The sequence below is a fragment of the Lynx rufus genome, unplaced genomic scaffold (assembly GCF_022079265.1).
Source record: "Lynx rufus isolate CCGP_SWC_20201006 ecotype Redwood Valley unplaced genomic scaffold, mLynRuf1.p SCAF_19, whole genome shotgun sequence".
Lineage (NCBI taxonomy): Eukaryota > Metazoa > Chordata > Mammalia > Carnivora > Felidae > Lynx > Lynx rufus.
In genome coordinates this window covers 24867964-24879000 of record NW_025814833.1, presented here as the reverse complement: position 1 = coordinate 24879000, position 11037 = coordinate 24867964, and positions in this window count along the sequence as shown.

Genomic DNA, 11037 nt, shown 5'->3' with positions numbered 1-11037 from the left:
ACAATCATGGAGTGTACATTAATTCACTCTTAAGTCTAAATGATTGATAAAAGCTGAATAGTTTGATGATCCCTAAAGAGAGCTTTGTTTTCCCAAAGAAATCGGTATCTGGTGTTGGGATCTCAGAGAGTAAGCAGGTGCGGTGGTTGATTTGAAGACGGGAGCCTCCCAGTGTCTCCTCCCAGGACTCCAAGTGACTGCTGGCTTGCATTTTGAGCCCTTGATGTTCCTCCCTGGATCAGCATGACATTTGCTCCATGGGTGGGAACTCAGTACACATTAGGGGGATTGGATTGGGGAAGGGGGCTTACCTAGTTCCTTGAACCTGTTCAAGACCTCAGAGGAATTGTCCTACAGGTCCTAGAGGAGGTCATGATTCCTTTAAACCTGACCGTAGAGTTCCTTACCTCCCAACACTGTTTAATTCTAAGCCAAAACTGTTCAGCAGAATGATGCACAAAGGTGCTGTACATGGTGAGTTATTTATCCCAGGTTACAATAAAATTTAGAAAGCAACTCTTATATTCTTACATTAGGGAGCTTATTTACCCAGCAACTTAATGAAAAAAAAATGCATCCCATTTCCCTTAATCCTTATAGAATGAAACACTGAATACTATAGACTCATTTGTATTAAGCTCTTTGGAATGTAGAAGTACAAAGCCTCACTCTGATTTCCATTTGATGAGATTCTATTGGTCGCTTATACTAATTTCTTATAGTGTTTCTAAAAATTGCATTTCAAAAGTGCTTTTACATTTGAATCTAGCAAAACCTAAATGTTGCTTTCTGCTGAGCACCACTCTCTGCCTTTAAACTCATAATCCCTAACCCTCAATCAAGCTGTATATTGTGAACACTAAAGGGAGGCTTCTTCTTGGTCCTTGGTTTTAGGATAGAAGTCTTTGCTCAGGTCTGGTTTCGTTTTCCAATCATCAGGTGTTCCAAAGTGTATTATCAAGGCTAGTGGCAGGGCTGTGCAAGTTAGCAAGTGAACACTTGATTACTTTAGCTGTTAAACAAGGGAAAGACAAATGGGAAGAAAAGAGCAGAGAGCCAAGGACTGAAATCTAGAGAAGGCTCTGAGTTAGAAAAGCAGGAAGAAGATGAGGCAAAATGCAGAGAAAGACTCTTGTGAAAACCAGATATTGAACCTGGGGTCTCCTGTGTCAAAAAGATTTAAACGCAGGCACTCAGGGAATCAGATAAAATTTTGATAAACCTTTCAATGAGAAACAAATACTGAGAAATATTGTGACACTGGACTGTTAGTTGGTTTTCTAAAAACACTCACATATACCATTCTTCCACTTAGAGAACCAAGTTCTACATGTTTTAGAAGGGAAAAAATAGTTGTCAATTAACTGCGAAATACTTAAAGACAAAGAGTGGCTTTGGGATTTAACTTTCCTACTCGCTGTCAGAGCTATTTCAATGAATTAAATATCTATTTATAATGCAGAAGTCGTCACAAACTATCTCAATGAATTAAATATCTATTTATAATGCAACCTTGGCTTGTTGCTGACAATGCTCCACATGGCACTTTTTTTCAACCTGGTTGCCATGGGAATCAGTCCCTTCACCCCCGGCTGGCCTCTAATCGTCAGCCCAGCATCAGGTAATTTCTGGGAAATGGAATCTCAGTTAGGGTGGAATGGACCTTTGAGAGCAGAATTTGTCTCTGGGACTCCAGGAACACAGACCAAAGATCCTCTTCCCATCTTTAAAAAACAAATGTAAATTACCGCTGATCCTTGAGCTCACACATCCTTGTCCCCAGCATCTCAGAGCTACAAAGGTTGTCAAAGTGGTGTGGTCCAATCCCCAACCCAGTACAGAATCTCCTTCATAGCAGAACTTACAGGTAGGTAGACAGCCTCTTTCTGTCCACCTCCAGGAATGGGGAGCCCACCACTTGATGACACAACCTGAGAATTTCAAATTGTTTGATTGATTCCATATCTGCCTGTGTAACTTCCTTTTGTATTCACCAGCTCTAGTTCCACCTCAAGTTGCAACCCAGACAAAATCTACTTCTTACACATATACAACATCCAGAAAATATGAGTTGTCCTTCCCGAGTCCAGAACATCTCACTAATGGTACTTCCAGGGTTTCACCCACATTCGTTTGCAAATGCATCTCTATGTAGTTAACTCTCAGTTACCCAGGCTTCGGAGGGCAGAATTCATGCCTATCCAACTCCTTCCAGATTCAACCGGAGCAGCTCTTCTACATATCTTACATATCTATTATTGTATAGAACAATATGCGATAGAATACTTACATAGAACAGTAAACAATGATAAATTATGTAATGAAAAATAAAGCAGAGATAGGAAATACAGAAGTGTCTAGTGGGGAAATTGTTGCAAGTTAAAAAGGGTAGCTGAGACAACCTCACGGAGAAGATGGAATTTGACCTACGGTTTGAAGGGTACGTGGAGCAAGCCACGCAGATATCTAGGCAAAGTGAGTTCTTGTCAGCGAACACAGCAAGTGCAGCAGCCCTGACACAGGTGAATGTCTGGCAGGTTGGATGAACTGTAACTAGACCATAGTGGCCAGAGCCCAGTACGCAAGGGGGACAGCAGGAGATAAGGTCAAAGAGGTGGTGGGAGCCGAGCAAGACCTTTGCAGGTCTCTGTAAGGACTTTGACTTATACCATGAATAAAACAGGAAGTCACCCGAGTGACACGAGAAGACTTAGATTTACAAAGGACTGTCTAGTCTTCTGCGTGGAGAGTAGACTAAGGGACAAGAGCAGAAGCAGAAAGATCTGTTGGGAGGCTCTTGCAGTAATCAGACAAGAGAGGGTGGGTTAGGTCAACACAGTAACAGACAGGTTATGCAAAATGGTTGGATTATTGATACAATCTGAGAAAAGAGTCAACAGAATTTGCTGACAGATTTGATGTGGGGTGTGTTCTGTAAAATTTTCATTAAAAGAAAGAACTGTTTCAAATATTGCCTTAGTCATTTAAAGAATAACTTCCTTCCCTGAGTTATTTAAAGAAATTTTTTTAACATTTATTTATTTTTGAGAGACACAGACAGAACATAAGTCGGGGAGAGGAAAAGAGAGGGGGGGACACAGTATCTGGAGCAGGCTCCAGGCCCTGAGCTGTCAGCACAGAGCCTGATGTGGAGACTGAACCCATGAACCGTGAGATCATGACCTGAGCTGAGGTCGGACACTTAACCAACTGAGCCACCCAGGCGCCCCCCTCCCTGGGTTATTTCAATCTCATCCTCAGGGAAGTGTTCTTCAATGCCTCCCAAGCCAGGTCACCACTTCCTGACGGTTTGTCAATGCGTTTGTCATTGTCCGTGCGGAAACACTGTGAGCAAAATGCAAACCTGTATATCTGACGTGACCTCACTAGCACAGAGCATACAGGACAATGAAACGATCATCTTCCAGGACCTCAAGTCACCATTTCTATTAATGCCGTCTAAAATTACATTAGTCCTTGGGCAGCCAGATCACTCTGTTGGCTCATAGGAAACTTGTGGTCAACTAAAATCCACAGCTCTCTTTCACACAAGCTCTTGCCAGTTCGATCATTTCTTGTTCTTCACTGGTGCAAGGGATGTGTTATTTTGAAATTGAGTTTTTAACTCAGATATAAGACTTGACATTTATTCCTGTTACATTTCATCATATAGGCTCTAGCTTACAGATGTTACATATTATCACTTAGTGAGCCCCCTTTGATATGCCACATATATAGGCACTCCCTCATTTACTCCTAACAGCAATTCTGTGTCTCCCGGTGCTATTAATATCCCCATTGTACACATGAGAAAACAGAGACTCAAACAGGTAAGGTAACATGTCCAAGGCCACCCAGCTCATAGCCAAGTGCAGAGCTGGAATTAGAATCCAACTTTGTCTGATTCCAAAGCCAGATTCTCCAATGTTAAGTCTTAGCCCAGTGTCTAGATCATAGTAGGTATACAACAAATATTTACTAAATTGGCCACCTTCACACCCTACTTTTTATTTATGTTATTGAACTGACACTCATATTCACTTGGTATTTGTTGGGGTCTGTTCTAGAGCTTTATATTTATTAAGCATCTTAATCTTCACAATAAATCTATGAGACAGGTACTATCATTATTCACATGTTTTTCAAGGAAGAAAACAGAGCCACACAGAGATCCCTGCCTAGGTGATACAGCCAACAACTGTTAGAGACAGAATTTGGACCCAGGCAGTCTGGCTCCAGAGCTTGTGTTTATAACCACTATGCTATGCTGCCTCAGGCTATTCTGAGATCCTGAAAGTCTAGCTCACTGTCCACTGCCCAATGCTAAGCCTGTGGCCCTCCTGTTGAAGTCCAGTTCAGCCTTCCCCTTTTCTCTGTTTCCCTTTATTATCAATGAAAGCTAGTGTCTAGGATTACTAAGAACGAAAACTTGCCCACGTCCCCAAACTTGGTCTTGATTTCTCCCCTTTCCTCCCAGAACTCCATGACACTGCTCTCATGTAGACAAAAATTTTCAACTTCCCTTCTTAAGGAGGGGGCCAATGTGATTAAATGGTCCCCATTCTTGGTAAATACCTTAAAAAACACTTGGCTGGTGGTGGCAGGTCAATAGAGGCTTAGAGAAGAAAGATGTTCCCCCTGGCCCCCTCACCACCCCCAACAATGGCCCATAGACCACTCCATTATATCAGACTATGGTAAATTAAGTCTACAGGACCCTGGCTAGAGTCATGTTTTAAACTGGGCGTGGTAAGGGCATGTAGAGAAATTCAAGCCATTCACACAAGTTATTGGTTTATCAAGGATGCCTTTGGTGAGGAAATCCCTTGTTGTTTCAGAAGGCCATCTTTGGCACCATATGTCAAAGGCCCAAGGATGTCAAAGGCCCAAGGATGGTGCACGTAACATCATAGGCTAGCATTTGTATACATATACATTTGTATATAGGGGGCTAGAATTAATTTTGAGCTTGAGACAAATCCTGTAAAGTGTGGCATGTCATAAGAAACTTTTCAAAATTAGCCAAAGTTACCTTCTTTTGCAGGATCATTGCTCAAGCAGTTGTTCCATTTAAACCCAGGAGTCAATCCTGCGGAGCACATCAATTGCTGTCCCAAAGTTAGACTCGATCATATGAATCTGGACATAGTGCAGGAGTCCTAGACTTGATGAAGATTAGAAGTAAAAAGGCCATCAGAGATGATACAATGCCCAAAGTTTTTACAACGTACCAAACAAGTGGTGACTGACCTCTGCTTGAAGCTTTCTGGAGGAGGAGTGCGGGTGGTGTGGCAGTGGGTGGGGGACACTTACTACCTGCAAGGAGTGGTTATCCCTTCAATTATCAGGTAACTGTAATGGTGAGAAAATTCTTTTGATATTCTGAAACCTGCCTTCTTTCAGCTTTCATACCCGTTGGCCCACAGAAAATGTTTAACACAAAATCCTTCCTTAAGTGTTTGCTTTTCCAAGTAAAACATCCTTGTTTTCTTCAAATGCTGCAGCCAGAGGAAAACAATACCTTAGAGATGCTCTGGCCAACTCTGAATACAAAGAAATCACCTCCAATGTGATGGACGCTATACTTCCATTAATATATCCCTGATATCTCAATTGCATAGATAGTAGCCACATAACACTATGGTCTTATATGAAGTTTGAAGCTAACTGAAACTCCCATGCCTTTTATAGAAGCACTTCTAAGCCTTGCCTTCACTCTTAGTTTATGTAATTAATTTTAGAGTTGAAACATACAATTTCCTATTTGTCCCAACTACATTATAGCAAGAGGGTTTTTTTTTCTTTGGATGTTTGGCTTCACAGCTATTACTGAATCTGCCAACCTCAGTTTTTATACCTGTAAAGTGAAGATAATCACTATTCTAATTCTGCAGGGTTGTGATGAGGATGGCATATACCAATATATGTGAAAGTGCTCTGTAATTAGAAAAGTGTCACATCACTCTAAGGCCTGATGATGACAACAATGAGGATTCTTATTTTCCATCGTACAATGTACATAGATATCAAGTTTAGTCTTAATGCCAAATTTGGTCAATGTCTCATCTTTATCCTCATTAAAATTGAAAGCACATGTCTTTATGGGTTTGCTGTAATTTATTAAATGCACACATTTTGTATATGATCATTTAATAAGTTAAACATTCAACTGTCCATACTATCAGCCTACCCCATTTTTCCACCCTGTCTGAAAGAACATCGGAGAAGTGTTTGTCAAGATCATTGCTGAATCCCAGGTAAATGATTTTTGCAGCTTCCTCTTGTAAGCCCGTCCAAAAGGAAATGAGCTTAGTCTGGCATGACTTGCTCTTAATGAACCCATGCTGGTTCTTCATGATTAGTAAGTCCCTTTCCAAGGGCTCAGAAATCATCTTCTTAATAATCCATTCTAGAACTTTGCTGGGGATCCACGTCAAACTCACCAGGCTAGCATCTGTAGCTTCTCCTTGCTTTGTAGGGGAAGAAAATCATTGTTTTATTTAGTCTTTTGGCACCTCTCTCTTTATCCACAAGTCTTTGGAGACTACCAACAGAGATATCCACGCTTATAAGACAGACCAAAAAGAACGCTAGCTCCTAAGCTGTCTTTCACCTTTCCTCATTTTTTCAAGTGGGAGAATTCACCTTGGTTAGACTGATGTAGACATGCCCTCTGCAATTGAGGTTATAGAGTTTAAATGCCATATTTTAGAAAACCCAGAATGTCAACGGCGGATTGGTTAACAATGCAAAAGTGTCCTCTCCAGGAGATGTTTTACAAGAGCTCACACTTGTAGAGCAGTGCTTCTTAAACTCTAATGGGCACATGAATCGCCAGTCGATCCTGTTAAAATGCAGATTTTGACTCAGTAGATCTGGGTCAGAGTTTGAGTTTTGGCATTTCTTATAAACTCCCAGGTGGTGTGCATGCTGTGGGTACACACATACTATTCTTTGAATAGCAAGGCTCTAGATTAATCGTCTAGATCTTGGCTACACACTAGAATCACTTTAATAGCTTTTAAAAACCTCCATGACAGGGGTGCTTGGGTGGCTCAGTTGGTTGAGTGTCCAACTTCAGCTCAGGTCATGATCTCATGGTTCGTGAGTTCGAGCCTCATGTCGGGCTCTGTGCTGACAGCTCAGAGCCTGGAGCCTGCTTCGGATGCTGTGTCTCCCTCTCTCTCTGCACCTCCCCCACTTACACTCTCTCTCTCTCTCTCTCCCTCTCTCTCAAAAATAAAATAAACATTAAAAAAATTAAAAACCTCATGACCAAAATGCTCCCCACATTAACTCAGCCAGAGTTTCTGGGGTTGGGACCTAGGAATGGGTATTCCCAAAGCTTCTTGGGTTATTCCCATGCACATCCAAGGTGGAGAACACTCTTCTAAAACTAGTTATATTTCATCTTTTGGTCAATACTCTACGGGAGGACTCAAACTTCATCCCCTAGCTCATGCAACTGCTGGACCTACTGATTATAAGCCCATGCATAAAGACACTTCTTTTTAGTAAAATGTTGTTAACCAAGAATATTGGAAGCATTGTAAGAGACTGTATTTCATTGTTGGCAATTTTAGGGTTAGTTTTGCTTTCCTATTGCTGCTTACTACCATAATTGAGGGGTCAGTGGGGTGACATGTGGGAGGAAGGTTAGGTTAGAAATAGTTTTGTGGAGGGGCGCCTGGGTGGCGCAGTCGGTTAAGCGTCCGACTTCAGCCAGGTCACGATCTCACGGTCCGTGAGTTCGAGCCCCGCGTCAGGCTCTGGGCTGATGGCTCAGAGCCTGGAGCCTGTTTCCGATGCTGTGTCTCCCTCTCTCTCTGCCCCTCCCCCGTTCATGCTCTGTATCTCTCTGTCCCAAAAATAAATAAACGTTGAAAAAAAAAATTAAAAAAAAAAAAAAAAAGAAATAGTTTTGTGGCAATAAAAAGTCACTTTCCCCCGAGTGGGTTGTTTTATATAACACCACCACTTGTATGACAATTTAGAAAGTACCATAGAAATGGCCAGGTTGTGGTTTGGCTTGGACCTCCATAGAGAACTCCACTTATAGTAAACACCTCTTTTTTGATCGGAGTGCACACATGAAACAGAATTGCTTCATTGTTAAACAAACTCTGTCTTTATTGATAGTGGGCCGATGACAGTGGAGGCAGGCTAGCCTAGGCAACTAAAAGAATTTGAGACACATTATGTTAAACCTAAGATTCAAAGGCAAGTCATTCAAAGGTACAGTCTCTTCCCTGAAGATTCCTCAACATAAAGGGTAAGGATCAACATTATGAAAGAAGAAAAATATAAAAAAGAGGAGGCTTTGGAATTTTACAGATCTGGGCATTTCTTGGTGGAGCAATGCTGATATAAATCCTCTCCCTGGCAGCCAAGCGCAGGGAGAAAGCGTATCGGTCTGCGGGTGGGGTGTGTGAAGGGCAACGGCTTGTCTGGCACTCCAGCTAGGGGCATACCAGAGGGAGAACGGCCAAATGAGGCCAGGCTTAAAGGGGAACAAAGAGCAGACCGGATGGTGGCAGGTCTCAAAAAAGTTCTAGGCAAAAGAATCCTCCCTCGGCAGCAATTCTTCTCGGCGCCAGACCTGACAATCCTTTGGGAGGACATGGAAAAAGGCCATTCTGAGGCCTGTTCATAGGATCACCATTATTACACTGTTGACCATTTTACAACATTCAGAGAGTCAACTTTTGGCAAATTCCTTCTCTTTATGCCCTGGGCATACATTAGAGAATCTGAAAAGGAAAGGCCTGGTCAGGGAGAATCTGTGGCTCCTGCAAGGAAGGAAGGGCCCTGTCAGAAGCTTTTCCAGTGATTTAACCTTCTCCCGCAGAACCTCCCGAGGACAAAGGAGAGATGGGAGTGCATTTACCGTCCCCTCCTTCAGAACTGAGCTTGTCCCTACTTCTCATTCCCTTCAAACATCCCCTTCTCCCGACATTTCATTCCAAACCTACCATCGGCTTGATAAGTCTAAGAGAAAAGAAAATCTCTTCCTTGTAGCACATCTTAGTTCCAGATGCCACTCAGTGTGGTGGCATCAGTGGTTCAAGGATCACCGTTCTGAAAGAGACAACTGTAGTCTGAGAGGTTTGTTGATACAAACTCTTGGGGATACTTCAGAGCCTGCCAACAGCTCACCACTCACCTTTTTTCTTCCACGGGCCCTAGGCATTGTTCTGCGCTCTCTATTAGACTGCGCCCACTCATCCTCCCAAGGCTAGTGCACAATGACACTTTTATTTCTCCTTGTCTGGCCAAAAGCAAGCCACAAACCCTTCTGAGGTGGCACAATATACAAACAGTTCATTTTATTATGTGGTGAAGGGTATGAGCTTTGGAGCGAGGGAGCAAGCCCAGGGTTTAATCCCCCGTTACCACTTACCAGCTGCACCCCATTGTATGCCCACTAGAATTCTCAGAACCTCAGTCTGTCCTTATGTCAAATGAAAATGAATACTAATAGTATTCAGTTCTAAGGGCTGTTATGAGGATTAGCTATGATGTACATCAACTGCCTAGCATGCAGGAGGGAAACGGTCAATAAATAGTAGCTTTAATTATTTTTTCTACAGACTTTTCTCTTGGCAACTATAAAGAAAACAACTAGTGAGGTTTAAAAGATACTAATTGCAAACAAAAGTTGAGGGCTACAAAGGCACAACAATTTAAAAGGAAAATACAAGAGAAAAACCATAAAAATCACTACCTGAGGTAATCACTGAAACATGAATAGAAATAACCTTGAGCTGTCTCTGCCCCAGGCTTGCTCAAGTTCAAGATTTTTTTCTTTATCTTTAAACTGCAGTCTGGGGTAGATATGAAAGCCCCTGGTCTAAGAGTCAAACAAGCCTGGGATCCCACGCCAGCACTGTCCCTTACCAGATCTGTGACCTTAACCGAGTCCCTTAATTTCACTCAGCCTCAGTTCCCTCATCTGCAGGATGAGAATAGTTGGAGTGCCCGATTTCTATGGCTGCAGTGAGGATGTGATGGACTTGTTACAGTATAAGAGCTCAGGAAAAGGAAGTTGCTCTCAGCTTGGGCTCCTACCTCCTGGGTCTGTGAATTTCTAGGGCTGTGTTCATGGATCCCAGCCACATCTGAGGAATTCTTTCACATTCTCTTTCCTCCTAGGTCCTCTTTTGCTTTCTGGGAAAACCTGAGCTAATGTGTCTCTACCCCCTGGTTGACCTTATTTCAATCACTCCAGGGAGGAAAGGAGCAGAGGACACACACCCCAAAACCGTAGTAGGAGACCCTGCACCCTTGCCAGGCAGGAAAGGGAGGGATGGGATGGAAAGCAGAGAGAGGAAATCCTTCCAAGTCTGCCTCCTTGGCCCCTCCTCTACACCTGCTCAAAGCCAGCTGGGCAGCTCTGGAAAAGAGCGCCACGCGTGGTGTGTCAGCTCTGCTGCCCCCTCCAGTGGTGGGGCCTGGAGAAGTCATGAGGTGGAGCCTTGGGAGGCATGTATTCCTAAAGGAGATCATGGAGAAGAGCAACTAATAACCTCAGTGACAACTGTAATGCCAATGACCACAGTAGCCATAATCCACCAGGGGCTCACAGACAAGAAGGAACAATAATAATAAAAACCACAATAGTAATATTTGGTGGAGTCATGGAGGAAGAGGACTAAAGTTCTGGGACGATCCATGGGTAAGAATGGATAATGAGAATTATAATTAATGCAACAAAGATCATGGTAATCCTTGTGGGCTCATGGAGAAGAGGAAATGATCGTGATTATAAAAGCTAACACAGCAATTCCTCCCTACACATCAGTGCTAAGTGCTTTGTATGTATTATTTTACACGACACTTCAAGGGACTCGCACCTCAGCAAAAATTACGTACCTTGCCCATGGCCACAGGGCTAATGAGCGGCCAAGCTGGTATGAAAATCCAGGTATGTCTGACTCCAAAACCTGTGCCCTTCCCCCCCCCCCCCCCCCGTACCATGCATGTAGTGACAAAGGGAGGAAACCAGCTGACCTAGCCAGTTAGGACACCTATTTGCCT